This window comes from Perognathus longimembris, chromosome 3 (assembly GCF_023159225.1).
Source record: "Perognathus longimembris pacificus isolate PPM17 chromosome 3, ASM2315922v1, whole genome shotgun sequence".
In the NCBI taxonomy this organism is placed as follows: domain Eukaryota; kingdom Metazoa; phylum Chordata; class Mammalia; order Rodentia; family Heteromyidae; genus Perognathus; species Perognathus longimembris.
In genome coordinates, this window is record NC_063163.1 from 122,491,801 (window position 1) to 122,499,524 (window position 7,724).

At 51.4% G+C, this 7,724-nt stretch overlaps 1 long non-coding RNA gene across 1 annotated transcript; it reads right to left on the minus strand.

Annotated features, from left to right (window-relative positions):
* Positions 1-1,723: 1,723 nt before the first annotated feature.
* LOC125348073 lies at positions 1,724-4,853 on the minus strand. Its single transcript, XR_007210291.1, has 3 exons — positions 4,376-4,853; positions 4,111-4,221; positions 1,724-3,067 (listed from the first exon to the last, which is right to left on the minus strand). It is a non-coding gene; the product is annotated as an uncharacterized LOC125348073 (long non-coding RNA).
* Positions 4,854-7,724: the final 2,871 nt, after the last annotated feature.

The following is a 7,724-nucleotide window of genomic DNA, read 5'->3' on the forward strand; positions in this document are numbered from 1 at the left end:
TTCTTAAACTCTGGGATGCGGTGAACGTTTGGATTTTTAGAAATATAAGGCTCCTAACATGCTAACACCTTTTTTCCTTATGGCATGAAGTTATTTATTTGATATGGAAAAATATCAAACAATTAATTCTCCTTCCATAAAAAAATAGTAGGATGTCATTTAGTCTGTTGCTCTCTTCTCCTAAAACTATCACACATACAGATTCAATTTTATTTTTACCCTAGGGCTGGAGCTTGAATAATTTACAATTTAAATTTTTTTTTATTGATTACAAGTCAGCACAATCACCAGGAAGAAATACCTAAATCATTCCTAACTCTCAATAGTTCCACAATGATCACAGATTTTATTAATCAAGGTCACGGCCACCTCATTTCTCTGGTGTCAATAAAGGCCTGATGCGGTGTGTTCATTAGGAATCACCGTGGCGACGAGCAAGCCACGGCAGCCACAGCCAGAGCCAGCGCCTGCCCGGTGGGGTCTCTCTCCCCAGCTCCCAGGGAAGCCGAGATCCCATCAGAAAGACGCAGCACAACCCGTGCAGAGGATCCGGCTTCTATTAAAACCCTGGGAGGAAACGATCATTCCAGCTTCATTGTATCTGTATGGGTAATTTTCAAATACCATGCTTTTCTTTATTACTCAAATCTCATTTCAAATAGGATTGCTTCTGTGGGAAATTAGAAATGATTAGAAAACAAGTTCGGGGCTACATTTTAAAGCCTGACTTTTCTTTCCAGCACTTGGGGATACATTTCTGTTCTTGCTACGCAGGTTTAGGATCCACCCTTCACCCCTGGGGAGATACAGTGCTCTTTGTGGTTCCCCCAAAACCAACTGCCTCCCCTATCTGGTTGAAAACCTTAAAATTCACAATTGCCTGAATAGCTGGGTTTTGTCGTTGGTGTGTGTATGTGTGTGTGTATGTGTGTGCGCGCGCGGGCGCTGTTTGCGTGTTCTCGCGTTTGTTGTTTGGCTTTCTGGTGTTGGCAGGAATTCCTCCTGTGGTCACGTTGCCCTCTGAAGACCTGTACAATGGATCCCTGTCCACATACATTCTTTCCTGTTGTTGTTGTATCTATTTTTCCAGTGATCTCTCTAGGCTATTAAAGCCTTGAATTCATTTCTCAGATTTCTCCAAAAGAAGGTTTTTAAGTAGAGAAGAAACATAATCCATATTGTCTGCACTCAGAAGTAAAACATCTTGGTCTACAAATACAAAGTATGAGTTTTATCAAAACATGGCATAGTATACTGGCTTCTGTTTTCCCCCATAGAAAACGAATCTGCAAAGGGAAAATAAGAGCAGTTTCATCTACAGAGGCTTAACTGTTACTGAGCTTCTACAACATTAACAGAAGAATCCCAAACAAAGATGGCTGTCGGTGTCCTTTCCTACAGTGAGCGTGGTACAGGCTGAATTCCGTCCCCTCTGCAGTCGTCACGGAAGGCCTGGCCCCCAGCACCTGAACGAACAACTGTGTCTAAGGAGGGAACTGGGTGGACATGAGCTCCCTCGGGTGTGTCCCTCCCATCCCGGGTGGGGCCTGTGAGGGAGACAGGACACATTCAGAGGAGAGGCCTGGGTCCTGAGGCCAGCGCTGCCCACACCTGGGCCTCAGACCTCTGCCTTCCAACACATCCAGAAAACGAGGTTGGTTCTTTAAACCGCCAGGGCTGTGACACTTTGTGACGGAACAAAAAGTGTGCTCAGCACTGTGACCCGTGTCTGGAGTCAGGAGAGGCGCTCTGGGCCCTCCCTCCGCTCCGCCTCCCGCTGGTGACCCGCCGCACAGCTCAGGAGGCTAGATCAAAAGCCTGAAAGGCAGGGCTAGCACTTGGCACTTCAGACTCTGCTGCCAGCTGCCGGGAACTCCAGGGCTGGCGCACAGTTAACTGGCTCCAGAACTAGAATTCACAAAGGTAGGCACGGCGGACCGCAGGCGCAGAGGATGTAATCCCGACTACCCTGCTTTGTCTCTTGCTTTTTCTCATGCTGCATTTCCCTTGCTTTCCCGCTCCTCGTGAGTATGCCTGGAAATCCCAGGCTTGTTTTTACTCATGGCAACAAAATGGCTGCTGAGCCTCAGGCCCCACATTCCTGTGTCTCCCAGAACACCTGAGGAAGAACACAGGTGTGATTCCTCTCTGCACACCCTCCAGGCCTAGTATGTCAGATACTTTTTACACTCCAAACTTAGCCTAGTGTCTAACGAGTTTGTGTTCACCTAATAACACTCATGATCCTCAGCGGCATATTAAGAGCTTCTCTGTATTAGGCAAAGCTTTGTGCCAGCCCAATTCATTATCTCCTTCAATCATCAGATTTAATATGACAGCAATGATTATCCTGTTTCAAAAATATCAGTGAATAAAGTATTTTAAATAATCTAATCTAAGTCAAAACAGATCAGTGAGATAGAAACTAGATCTGTAGCCAGACACGATGGCACACACCTGTAATTCTAGCCCTCAGGGGGACGGGCGGGAGAATCACAACTTAAAGCCAGCCTGGGCAACACGGTGAGACGCTGCTTCAAAAAACAAAACAAAACACAGGAATTCAGTATCATCTGCATGGCTCTAGAATCTTCTCCCTCTCAGCCACAATCATGATTCCTTATAGCTCCTATTTCCATTCCAAAAACACCTGCCACTGTCTACCAACTGTCTAGCCACTGTCTACCAACTTCATGGCGCCTTTCCGTCTTCCGTCCTTGGAAGGTGAGTGCCGAAACAAACGTTCCCGCGCACCTAGCCACTCTAACACTGGGAAAGGCTTGTTCTTATTTTAGGAATGAGAAGTGCTCCAAGTCCTTGTAGCCTTTTAGCCCCTGTCCTTTTCCAATTTTTCTCTGATTTTTTCATTATTCAAGTCTCCCTCTGAAGCACACACAGCAAGGCCTCCCAATGTGCTCATGGTGCAAAGTGCTTGAAAGCAGAGGACAGCGGTCGTGCCGACGGCTGGCAGCAGCAGCGGGACTTTCACGGTGTTCTGCCTCCGACAAGCTCCGTGTGAGGCTGTTCAACGCGGAAACACGCTGGCATGACCCAGTAAAGGACGGTGCTGCATGCAATGACAAAGAGAGGCGAGCACTGTAGGATTTGTCTCCTTAGGGATCACAAGTCAAGACCACAGGAATGTTTGCAGAGGGCCTCTCATGTCAGCTAGGGATACGATTTGGGGCTGAAATGGTACTAACATGCAGTCGAGCAATTCTACAATTTGAGGGAGTTCCAGTCCTTAGCTATACTCCATCTTCCCTCACAAGAACAATGCTGATAATGACCTTTCTTCCAAGGTCTTTGATAGTTATGTCATTACAATCTTATTAGCTCATAATGCCCTTTTAGGTTAAGTATATCTATACTCGATCAGATGCTGCTTGAGGAAGGTAGCTCCTCACTGTTTACTCACTGTTGAAGGAGGTTGGTCTGTGGCTGCCTGCTCTCTAGCAATCCTCTGTATAGTTGTTTTTTCTTTCTCTCTTTTTGCCCTGGGACTTGAACTTTGGGCTTGGGCTCTATCCCTGAGAAATTCTGCTCAAGACTAGAGCTCTACCACTTTAAGCCACAGCATTAGTTTTGTTTTGTTTTTTGCCAGTCCTGGGGCTTGAATTTAGGGCCTGGGCACTGTCCCTGAGCTTCTTTCTGCTCAAGGCCAGCACTCTCCCACTAGAGCCACAGCGCCGCTTGCAGCTTTTTCTATTTATGCAGTACTGGAGAATCAAAACTAGGCAAGCACTCTACCACTAAGCCACATTTCCAACACACAGCACCAGTTTTCTGATGGTTAATTGGAGATAAGAGTCTCGTGGACTTTTCTGCCTGGGTTGGCTTTGAACTGAGATCCTCTGAGTAGCCAGGACTACAGGCATGAGCCACTAGTGGCCAGGTTATCAGGTTTTCTTACAATATAACAGGCTACACACAGAAGTCACTTCTTCCTCAATCAGGTCACAGAGCCCCTGTGGGCCACCGAGAGTCTGCCCCACAGTCGGTCACTCGAGACCCAAACTGACTGATTCTTTATAGCTAGTCGCGGAGCTGTCTGGAACCACGGCTGTCATCAACGCAGCAGGCAAACAAAGTGATGGTCCAGAGCCTTACCCGTGACTGCCGTGCAGGGCTGTTCCTCCACCATCGCCGTGCCGTCCTCTCCTCATTGCACACCCACACCTCACCAGGCTCTGAGATCGAGTGCTCTGCCAGTGCCCTGGGCTGGGCCAGGACCAAGAACACAGTCAGGAGTGAGTACCCCACGCCCAAAGTAGAAGCTGCGCAGACCCTGGCCCCAGATCCCCTTCAAGACACTCTCTGGACTCTCTGTCCATCGAGTCCATCAGGAATCCCCCACAAGAAGCCTGGAACTCACATGGGGCGGGGGCGTCCTTGCCATGTCGGGACTGCTTCCAGAAAGGCCACTGCTCCTGCTGACCCCACGACAGGCTTACAGAAATGACGGGAAATGCTGACCCATGGAATGGCAAGAACATGAACATCTGGGGGTGAATCTCACGTTGGACACAAGTTCGCTTCTGGTCCTGTGTTCAGTTCACAGCACCCCAGTCTCCCACTCCCAAGGTGTGAGCAGCTCCTTCCTTCCACGCCCCTCCCACGGGCCATGGCCTCAGAAGGCAGCGATGACAGCAGAAGGAGGTTAGAGAACCAGAGTTCACACCGTGTGGAAGACTTGCATTTGTTACCACCATGGAAAAGCACTCTTAGCAAGATTTGGAGAGACTCCTTGGCAGTCGGTCTTCAGGGTGACAGGATGGATAACAGGGCGTCAGGAACAGTGATGGAACCGCCACGGAACACAAGGAGTTGCTGGGCTGCAGGGGCAAGGTTCAAGACCTACAGATGACAGAGATTAAAACCACCCTGCTGCATCGCTGCCTCTTTCTCCCAGGGGCAAATACAACTTCATTCCCAAAGGGCAATCTGATCATAAAGAAGACTAAAATAAAAAAATATAATCCCAGAAGTGAACACGGAGACAGTGGCTAGACACTCAAAAAGAGTTCACTAACACTAAGTGTGCAGCCATTAAATACCTGCCACCTGGCCTCTAACACAACTGTGAATATCACTGATAAATAACTAGGAATCCAGTGAGCTCATTAATTTTGTTCTCTCCCTCTCTCTCTCTCCCTCCTCTCTCTCCCTCTCTCTCCCCCTCCTCTCTCTCTCCCTCTCTCTCTCTCCCCCCCTCTCTCTCTCCCTTCTCTCTCACTCCCCCCTCCCACTCTCTCTCCCTTCTCTCTCTCACCCCATCCTCTCCCTCCCTCTCTCTCTCCCCTTCCCTCCCTCTCTCTCTCCCTCTCTCTCCCTCCACTCCACACCTCTCCCACTCCTCCTCTCCTCCCCCCTCCTCTCTCTCCCTCCTCTCCTCTCTCCCCTCCTCTCTCTCCCCCTCACTCTCTCCCCCTCTCCTCTCCCTCCCTCTCTCCACCTCTCCTCTCCCCTCCTCTCTCTCCTCCTCCCTCTCCTCCCTCTCTCCTCTCTCCTCCCTCCTCCTCCCCTCCCTCTCTCCCTCTCTCCCCTCCCTCTCCCCTCCTCTCCCTCCTCTCTCTCCCTCCTCTCTCCCCTCCCTCTCCCTCCCTCTCTCCCTCTCCCCCCTCCTCTCTCTCCCCCTCCTCTCTCTCTCCCTCCTCTCTCTCTCCCTCCTCTCTCCCTCCCTCTCTCTCCCTCTCTCCCCCTCCTCTCTCTCCCCTCCTTTCCCACCTCTCTCTCCCTCTCCCTCCTCTCTCTCTCCCTCTTCTCTCCCTCTCCCTCCTCTCTCTCCCTCTTCTCTCTCTACCTCTCTCTCCCCCCTTCCTCTCTCCCTCCCCTCCTCTCTCTCCCTCCTCTCTCTCTCCCCCTCCTCTCTCTCCCTCCTCTCTCTCCCCCTTCCTCTCTCTCCCCCTTCTCTCTCTCTCTCTCCCCCTCCTCTCTCCCTCCTCCTCTCTCTCCCTCCTCTCTCTCCCCTCCTCTCTCCTCCTCTCTTTCCCCCTCCTCTCCCTCCCTCTCTCTCCCCCTCCTCTCTCCCTCCTCTCTCTCTCCCTCCTCTCTCTCCCCCTTCTCTCTCCCCCTCCTCTCCCTCCCTCTCTCTCCCCTCCTCTCTCCCCCCTCCTCTCCCTCCCTCTCTCTCCCCTCCTCTCTCTCTCCCTCTCTCCCTTCTCTCTCCCTTCTCTCTCTCCTTCTCTCCCTCTCTCTCTCCCTCCCTCTCTCCCTCCTCTCTCCCTCCTCTCCCTCCCTCTCTCCTCCCTCCTCTCTCTCCCTCCCTCCTCTCTCCCTCCTCTCTCCCTCCCTCTCTCTCTCCCCCTTCTCTCTCCCTTCTCTCTCCCTTCTCTCCCTCTCCCTCCCTCTCTCTCCCCCTCCTCTCTCCCCCTTCTCTCCCTCCCTCTCTCTCCCCCTTCTCTCTCCCCCTCCTCTCCCTCCCTCTCTCCCCCTTCTCTCCCTCCCTCTCTCTCCCTCCTCTCTCTCTCCCTCTCTCTCCCCTTCTCTCTCCCCTTCTCTCTCCTTTCTCTCCCTCTCTCTCTCCCTCCCTCTCTCTCCCTCCTCTCTCTCCCTCTCTCTCTCCCTCCTCTCTCTCCCTCCTCTCTCTCCCTCCTCTCTCCCTCCTCTCTCTCTCTCTCCCTCCTCTCTCTCCCTCCTCTCTCCCTCCTCTCTCTCCCCCTCCTCTCTCTCTCTCTCTTCCCTCTCTCCTGGCCAGCATGATGGAGCAAGCTACTCCACTCCACCACTCTTCCATACCTCCGAAATCAATGATATGTTGGAGAATTTAGTTCCTTAAAAACTTCATTAAGCCAGGCACCGATGGCTCACGCCTGTCACCCCAGCTACTCAGGAGGCTGCGATCTGAGGATCACGGTTCAAAGCCAGCCTGGGAGGGAAAGTCCGTGAGATTCTTATCTCCATTAACCACCAGAAAACCAGAAGTGGCGCTGTGGCTCAAGTGGCAGAGCGCCAGCCTTGAGCTGAGAGCTCAGGGACAGCGCCCAGGCCCAGAGTCCAAGCCCCACAACTGACAAAAAACCTTCATTAAACAACCGATTTTCAGTTCCACTGATATGAAACTTTTTTTAAAAGAGAAGAAATTTGCACTCACACTACAAAACAAGTATTTTAAAATGCAGGTATGTAGGGTTTTGCTTTGTTAACATGAACTAGTTATATAAAGGAGCCTAGTTACCGTATTTACATACAGGCATACAATGGTGTTTTGACCACAGTTACGTCCCCGCTATACCTACCATGCACTGTGTATTTGTTACGTTTCCTATGCGTAATGCACCTCTGCCCAGCACTCTCCTTTCTCCCGCCCACCACCTGTTCCCAAGTAACTTCCCCTTTTACAATTATCCCCTATCATGGACACATCATAGGACTCTGCGTATGAACAAACATGGGATGTTTCTCTTTCTGAGCTTGGCTCACCTCACTTCACACGCTGATTTCTAGCTCCCGGAGCACACCATTCATTCTTCTTTATGGCTGAACAGACACTCCACTGTGTGTATGTACCGCATTTACTTTAGCCACCAGCTGTCCGGCTCGTGTTGCTTTGGGGGTTCTGCAAGGGCTCCTGGGGGTGATGACCCCTTCAGAGCCGGTGCCGGTGACCCTCCCTGGGGGTGACCCCTTCAGAGCCCGTGGGAGTGACCCTCCCAGGGGTGACCCCTTCAGAGCCCGTGGGAGTGACCCTCCCTGGGGGTGACCCCTTCAGAGCCCGTGGGAGT